The sequence below is a fragment of the Monodon monoceros genome, unplaced genomic scaffold (genome assembly GCF_005190385.1).
Source record: "Monodon monoceros isolate NGI ecotype Baffin Bay Population unplaced genomic scaffold, NGI_Narwhal_1 Contig1729_ctg1, whole genome shotgun sequence".
NCBI lineage: Eukaryota > Metazoa > Chordata > Mammalia > Artiodactyla > Monodontidae > Monodon > Monodon monoceros.
Genome location: NW_021697604.1, coordinates 1 through 8613, shown reverse-complemented (window position 1 = coordinate 8613; position 8613 = coordinate 1). Strand labels below are relative to the sequence as shown.

Below are 8613 nucleotides of genomic sequence, written 5' to 3'. Positions count from 1 at the left end.
GGAGAGGGAGTTGGGAGAGGGTCGGGGAGGGGGGAGAGGGAGGGGGGAGGGAGAGAGGGAAAGAGAGAGACGCAGAGGAAAGAGGGAGAGGGAAGAGAGAGAGGGACAGAGGGAGAGGGAGAGAGGGAGGAGGAGAGGGACGAGAGGAAGCAGGGAGAAAAGAGAGAAAGAACACACCATCTACATTTCTGTCAAATGACACCGGGGATCCTTACACAACCAGGAGAAAATAACACAGCGAGGCTCTTTCTCAGCTGGAACCGGAACTGCAGATGGGGCCAAACACCACCAGGGTGGCCACACATGTCCAGCTGCCGCCCCAGCCCCCTGAGTCTGGTCACCAGGGCTCTGAGTGTTTGCTCCAGGGACCTGGGGTTCACCCTGTCACCCTGGAGGTCGGGCCTAGACAGCATGGCCCCGGGCTGGACACATAGGGGGAAAAGCATCCCCACAGGCCAGCTTGTGCGAGCCGATTCAGCTGCCAGATTCTAGAGGCCCGGGATCACCCTGTGGCCCATGAAAGCCAGGAGCCAGGAGGGTCTTGCATCGGGATTCCTGTCCGTTGGACTGGAACGTTTATGTAAGGAGTCTTGGAAACAGTGGTAACAAGACTGAATTCGAACGAGCTTTAGGATATTATGGACCGCTCCGAAGTGTGTGGGTTGCTAAAAACCCTCCCGGCTTCACTCTTGTTGAAAATGAAGATCCCCGAGATGCAGCGGATGCTGTCTGAGAAGTAGACGGGAGAACACTCTGTGGCTGCCGAGTAAGAGTGGACCTGTCGAATGGGGAAGGGAGAAGTCGAAATCGTGGCCGCCTCCTTCTTGGGGTCGTCGCCCTCGAGATGATTATCGGAGGAGGAGTCCTCCCCCTCACCACAGATCTCCAAGACGGAGAAGCTTCTCCCGCAGCCGGAGCAGGTCCCTTTAGTAGATATAGGAGAAGAGAGAGATCACTGTCCCGGGAGAGAAATCGCAAGCCGTCCCGATCTTTCTCTAGGTCTCCTAGCCGATCCAGGTCAAATGAAAGGAAATAGCAGACCACTTTGCAAGAGGAGTGGTGCACAGGAAATACCTTCATTTGACAGGAGTCTGTACAGAAAATTCAAGTTTCGTTTGAGACTTCCGAAGCTTGATGCACTTTTTAAATGTTTTAGCTGTTCCCGTTTGTTTGTCTCTTGGGACAGTGACACATAAAGGTGTCATTCTCTATGGTTTGAAATGGGTCATATGAGGCATGTAATATGAAGAATTGTTTCTTTACAATGTTCTCTTAAGCAGAATTGAATTTGCTTTGAATTTTTGGTCTTGCCTAGACTGATAATACAACTCTAACTCCTGCCCACCTAAAGTGTGATGTTTATTATCATGGAAACAACACTGGCAAACATTGAAAAGACTTTCTGTAGCTGGGATGTGGTATGCAGCTGTAGTCAAGCAAGCAGTCTTTAAAAGGTGCTGTGAACACAAGCCAGCAGGTAGAAATGAAAGCCGCACCCTTACCCTAGATTAGAGGTTTAAGAATTCCACTAGTCTTCACACTGGACAAGAGGTTGTCCAGTGAGTTTAGCATCTAAGAAGTTTCAAGGAAGTTAGTTTACCTTTGAGTTAGGTCATAAGTCCCCTCTGTGATTGCTGTACATGAATACATAGCTCCTTGTAAAGTTTTTTGGAAGTTGAGATTATCAAGATACCAATGTCCTGCCAGATAAAAGAGTATACTGTAGAGCTGAACTTTGAGTTACAGTGCAATTTTTTTTTTCATGCTGTCATTTGTAATATGTTTTGTGAGACTCCTTGGGATTAAAGCTTTGGTTCCAAACGGAACAAAGAAAACAAAAAAAGGATCCACCTGCCAATGCAGGGGACCCGGGTTCGAGCCCTGGTCCGGGAAGATCCCATGTGCCGCAGATCAGCTAAGCCCGTGGGCCACAACTATTGAGCCTGCGCTCTAGATCCTGGGAGCCACAACTACTGAGCCCCCATGCCACAACTACGGAAGCCTGCACATCTAGAGCCCGTGCTCCGAAACGAAGCCACTGTAATGAGAAGCACGTGCCCGCAACAAAGAGGAGCCCCTGCTCACCGCAACTAGAGAAAGCCCGTGTGCAGCAATGAAGACCCAACGCAGCAAAAAATAAAAAAATAAAAAAAAAATAAAAGACGCTACTGGCCAGGTGATCAAGGGTAAAATTGTTTGTCACAAGTCCCGTTGATGGTGTGTATCCTTGATGTGTGTATCCTTGATGGTGTGTATCCTTGATGATGTGACCTGAGGAGAATGACATTTTTATCTCTGTCTGCATCTTCCGCCCCAAACCCCATAACTCCAGCCCAACCATAAGAAAAACATCAGAAAACCAACAGACAAACAAATTGAGGGACAAAATACCTGACCAGTCCTCCTCAAAACTTTCAAGGTATCAAAACCCAGGGACGTCTGAGAAATGTCACAGCCCAGAGGAGACTGGGACAGAAAAAGGATGTTAGGGGAAAGCTAGGGAAATTCTAATAAAGTGTGGACTTTAGTTAATAATAACGTATCCATCTCGGTTCCTTAGTTGGATAAGCATGTCGTACTAACGTACTAAAGTACTAACGTGTTGGAAATAGGGGTACTGGGTCGGGGGTCCACAGCACTCTGTACACTCTGTACAGATCTTTGCAACTTTTTTGTAACTCTTAAGCTATTCTAAAATTAAGCAACTACTAAACAGAGATAAGAATGTTATTTCCCTGATTTGAACATGGCTGAGTTTGTTTTCATGGTCACATTTGTGCTATCTGGATGTGTCTTGGAATCAGTAGCAAAGGAGAGTTGCCAGCCCCTGGGAAGATGCGGCTGGTTTGCAGGTGGCTTGCTCTGGAGCTGAAGACCATGGTGGGAAGTCTGCAGCCTCGGGCTGCACTTAGAACCATGGGAGGGGATGGGCCAGCTCAGTTAGGGATGGAACCTATAAATAAAACTTTTTCTTTTCCATTATGGCTTATCACAGGATATTGAATATAGTTCCCTGTGCTAGACAGTAGGACCTTGTAGCTTATCCATCCTATATTTAATAGTTTGCGTCTGCTAACCCCAAACTCCCAATCCAACCCTCCCTCACTCTTTCTCCCCCTTGGCAACCACAAGTCTGTTCTCTATGTCTGTGAGTCTGTTTTTGTTTCGTAGACAAGTTCATTTGTGTCGTATTTTAGATTTCACATATAAGAGAGATCATATATGTGTCTTTCTCTTCTGACTTACTTCACTTAGTATGATAATCTCTAGGTCCATCCACGACGTTGCTGCAAATAGCATTATTTCATTCTTTTTATGGCTGAATATATTCCATTGTATATATGTACCACATCTTCTTTATCCATTCACCCATCAGTGCACATTTAGGCAGCTTCCACATCTTGCCTATTATAAATAGTGATGCAATGAACATTGGGGTACATGTATCTTTTCTTTCTTTTTCTTTCTTTTTTTCTTTCTTTTTTTCTTTCTGTTTCTTTCTTTCTTTCTTTTTCTTTCTTTCTTTCTCTCTCTCTTTCTTTATTTTTTTGTTACACAGCATGTGGGATCTTAGTTCCCTGGCCAGAGATGGAACCCATGCTCCCTGCACTGGAAGCACAGAGTCTTAACCACTAGACCACCAGGGAAATCCCAGGGGTGTATGTATATTTTTGAATTAGAGTTTTCTCCAGATCTATGCCCAGGAGTGGAATTGCGGGACCGTATGGCAGCTGTATCTGTTCTCTGCACGTCTCACATCAACCGCCTGCACTCCAATCCTTGCTCTCAACGTCATCTTCGGGGAACACAACCTGCGACAGGGACCTTGACAAGAAGAAATGGCTCAGGGAGAAGCTAGCTGCACAGGGAGGAGATAGAGGCCATCGACCCTGGGGTGTGGCGGGGAGAGTGGGCACAGAGATTGGTCATTTCATCCCTGATACTCAGCCCTCCTGGCTGCCCCACTCTAGGTCACCTCGGGATACAGAGGTGACCCGGTTAGAGTCCCAGCCTGTGCAGGAATCTCGGGGCCCCAGCGGGTCTGAATAATATTAGTGCAGGGTCTCCCCCATGGCACTGGGGTTATTTGGGGCGGGTCATTCTCTGCTGGGGGCCCCTCTTGGGCACTGTGTGGGGTTCAGCAGCATCCCTGTCCCCACCCATTTGATTCCAGGGTCCCCTCCCCCCGAGTTGTGACAACCACAGATTTTCCCCAGACATCACTGAAGAACTGGGGGAGGCGGAAGCAGGATGGCCCTGGGTGAGGACAGCTGTGTTGAAGCAACCAGCCTGGCTTAGGGCAAGGTCTGCCCCAATCCCGTCAGAGCCTGCACTTAGAACTGCCCCTTCCCTCTCCCACCTCCCATGCCCTGCAGTGGTCTCCGAGACATCATCCCCATGTAAGAAATCACACCTTCTCAGTTTACTGTCCCCAGCACCTAGAAGAGTGTCTGCTATGTAGTAGATGCTTCATAAATACTTGCTGAATAAAGGAGTTGAATAAAGGGATGAGTGGATGAATGAATGAAGGTTACCATGGAAGGAAGGGGGAGATTCCCTTTCTGGCTCTCGGGGATTGGGATATCAAGTGAAAGATCCATCCTAAATAGGCTGACCAGCCTTCTGGGTTCCCCAGAAATGAAGGTTTCCCCATAGTTCCAGCGCTCAAACCTGAGCGGTCCTGGGCAAAGTGGGGGCGGGTGTTGGTCACCCTGTGTAAACACAGTAACAATTCCAACTGCAATAGCAATGGCCAAGGACCTCTACGGTCTTACTGACCAGGCACAGTTCTTCACCTGGCGGGGAAGGGTGGGCCAGGATTGGAATTCCGGTGATCCAGGGTGGGCGGGTGAGGGCACACCCCGGGCTTGTGTAGGGGAGTCCAGGAAGGTTCTGGAGGAAGTGACAGTGACACAGGAGGGAGGGAGGAGTCTAAGGAAGAACGTCCCACACGACACCGTGTGCCAATGGCCCTGGGCCCAAGGTCACACCTGACCAGGGCTTGCTTGTTTTCTTTTTTTCTAATTTACTTTTCCCCACATAGATATGCAATTGTCCTAATGCCATTTATTGAAAACTCCTTAATTTCCTCACTTTCTGTCATATCAAGTTCTCATCTATCTGTTTCTGGACCTTTATTCTCTACCATAGAGCTATACGTCCCATCCTTGCACCACTAGGGCTGTTTCATCACTATAACTTTAGTTTTTACTCATTTATTTCTTTGGCCGTGCTGGGCGGCATGTGGGATCTTATTTCCCTGACCAGGCTTTGAACCCGCACCCCTTGCAGTGGAAGCTCGGAGTCTTAATCGCTGGACCTCCAGGGAAGTCCCCAGGGCTTGCTTTGACATCCATCGAATGGTGGCGGGTGGGCACGGGGAGCAGCTGTCTGTGAGCCATCCTGTGTAGAAATGCAGGGTGGAGGGCAGGACAGCTGGAGCGGGAGGGGAAAAGGCGGAGGAGGGAGGGAGGGAGGGATGGCGGGCGGGCGGGCGAGAGACAGACAGAGAGTTTCCGGAGACAATAGCTCTGGCCGTGTCCTAGGGCATGAAAGCTGAAAATAGCTCCTAGTGCCGGGAGCCCTGGAGCCGGAGCCTGGGAGCCATTGTGACTGGCACTCCTCCCTGGTGTGTGTATGTGTGCGGGGGCGGGGGGCTCTGGACTTCTCAGGCTGGGAATGGGGTGCACGGAGCAAGGACGGAGCAGGGACGGAGCAGGGACCCTTCTCTCTGGGACCTCGCAGGCCATCCTTAGCTCACAAAGCTGAGCCACTCCTGGCCCTACGAGTGGGGGGCTTATCCTCCCTGCCCCCTGGATCACACCCCCTCACACACAACTTCCCCTTGTGTGCTCCCAGCAAACAAGAGAATCTGTTTTTAAAAGATTTGGGGGAGGGGGGTAAACAGACAAACAAGAGCAGAATGGATACTTTTTCCGAATGGGAATGGCTCTGTGTAACCCCATCCCCAGGGTAACCAGAGTCCTGACCTCTAACACCCTTGACGAGTCAGCCTTGGTCTGGGCTTGCAGACCCACGGAAGCTTCCTCATCCCCTCCTTCAGACCCCGTCTCTCCCTCGGCGTCTTTGTGAGAGGCACCCGGGGAAGTGGGACTGCTAGGCTGTACTGCTGCTAGAACTCCACCTGGGCTCCACCAGGCTCCAGCCCCCCGCCCTGTGCACCTCTCTGACCCTGAGGCACCTCAACTGGTAGGAGCGGCATCACCTTCCCTCCCGGGACATGTGACACTTAAGTGAGACACAGAAAGGACAAGCGTTTGGCTCCCTGGCTGGCAAAGAGCAGGTGCTCAATTGTCATAAGTGGCCGTATCAGTGAGGGTTCTCCAGACAAACAGAATCCGTAGGGTGTGTGTGTATATACACACACACGTACATATGTACACGCATACAAAAATATACAGCTGTGTATATATGCAGTACGCATACAGACACATACACATATAGTATATACAATACGCAAATACATATATACACACATATATATAAAATGCATAGTTTGTATATATACAGTATGTATACACACATATACACGTAATGTATACAATAGACACATACATATACACTATACATACACACATATGAAATGCATCGTTTGTGTATATACAGTATGTACACATACGTATAACATATGCAATATACACACCTAGGTACGTCTATATCATACATATATACACACAAAGATATTTAGGTGTGTATATATACAGTATACATACATACACATATAATATATGCAATACATACACGTACATACATATAGACACACATATACACCTACATAGAAAAGCATGTAGAATAAAAATATATATGTACTGCATATATAAATTCCTTGTATTCGTTCCTCCTTTACGCAAAGTGGACCAATTTCAGTGTTAATCTCTTCTGAAAAATACCTTCCCGGCCACATCTGGAATAATGTTTGTGGTTGCCGGGGCCCCACGCAGTGCGCACATGAGATTAACCATCCCCGTGGCGATGATGACACTTTATTTTCTCCCTTGACCATTGTCACTACTATTCCAATTAAAATGGCAGTGCTATGAGGGCAGGGCATTTCCTTTTTGGCCAGTACTGAGCGTCCGCGGTCTGGTGCCTAGCATAGGCTAAATACACGGCAATTTTGTGAACAGAAGCCGGGATTCCAGCTGTCATATTTAATAGGAATTATAGTCTTATTATTGGGGGGGAGGGGTTGTGTCACGGTACGTCGAGTTCGGGAGTCGAACTCGCCACCACTGGCCCTGAGAGGTTTGGCCGGGTCCCCACTTCGGGCCGGTGGGTGTGGCCAGGGGCAGCCGATGACGTGCGTACGTGCGTGCGTACATGCGTGCGTGCGTGGGAGCGTGCGTGCGTGAGAGCGTGCGAGTCCACGGGGCGGGCCGCGCGCGCCGGGAGTGTTTCAGCCCGGCCCCCGGCTCATTGTGGTCGCCTCACGCCGGCCCGAGTTCGCAGCAGCGCTGGAGGCCCCGGGCCTGTGAGCACAAAGAGGGAGCCGGGGGCCGGACGATAGTGTGGCGGCGGCAGCTGGGGCCCAGGCCAGGCCCCCTCCCCTCAGCCTCCCGCCTGCCCGTCTGCCCCGCCCCCGGCGGTGGCGCCGCGCCCCTCCTCCAACCGCCAGACTAGCGCGGTGCGGGGCCCGCGCGCGAAGACATGGGGGAGAAGCTGGAGCTGAGGCTGGAGTCGCTCTTGGGGACCGAGCCCGCCGTCTCCCCGTGGCCGCTGCCGGTCTACGTAAGTGCCGCCCGTCCCCTCCTCCCGGACCCCCGCTCCTCTTCCCCCACGGCGCGCGCTGAGCCCACCGAGAAACGGAGCGACTCGAGTCGCCAGACCCTCTTTGGAGCCCCCCTTCCCGCCCCGCCGTGGTTCTCCGCGGCAGTTTCCAGCCCCCGCGCGCAGGGTGGGCAGAGGGGAGCCGGCGCCGGCCGGGGGCGCCGACTCGGCCGCGGGGACCCCGCGCTTCCGAGGGGCGCCTGAGCCGGTCTGCGGTTGGCTCTGCAGGGCTGGGGACCCCGGTCCCCCCGGGCCTGGACTGCCGGCGGGCTTGCCCTTCTGTACTTTAGGATCTGACACGTAGGGTTTCTTTTTCCTGGTAGTTTATTCTTAGCTCTGTCAACGTACTTAGTTTTTAAAATTTGTTCTTATTTTTCAGGGCACCCTTTCCTCCCTCTCTCCAGTTTTTTTGTGTTTCTCTTTTGTTTTGTTTTAGTTAGGCATTTTGTCCCTCTGATCTTGAGTGGGTGGGCTGGCAGGACACTTGGAGAGGAGGCGTTCTGTCCCCTGATCTTGAGTGGCCTTTGGAAAATGACGGGCCAGACGGAAATTAAATTTAATTGATATATAATATTGTATCCGTCCAAGGTGTACAATGTGATGATTAATATATATATAGTGTGTGTGAAATGATTACCACAATAAGTTTAGTTAACCTTAATTCACATAATTACATATGTTCTCTTTGTGATGAGAACTTTCAAGATCTACTCTCTTAGCAACTTTCAAACATAAAATACGGTATTGTTAACTGTAGTGACCGAGCTGTACATTACATCACCATTACTCACTTGTCTTATAACTAGAAGTTTTTACCTTTTGATC

At 50.3% G+C, this 8613-nt stretch overlaps 1 pseudogene; it reads left to right on the top strand.

The window, feature by feature from the left end:
• Positions 1–520: 520 nt before the first annotated feature.
• On the top strand, positions 521–2535 carry LOC114891119 (annotated as a pseudogene).
• Positions 2536–8613: the final 6078 nt, after the last annotated feature.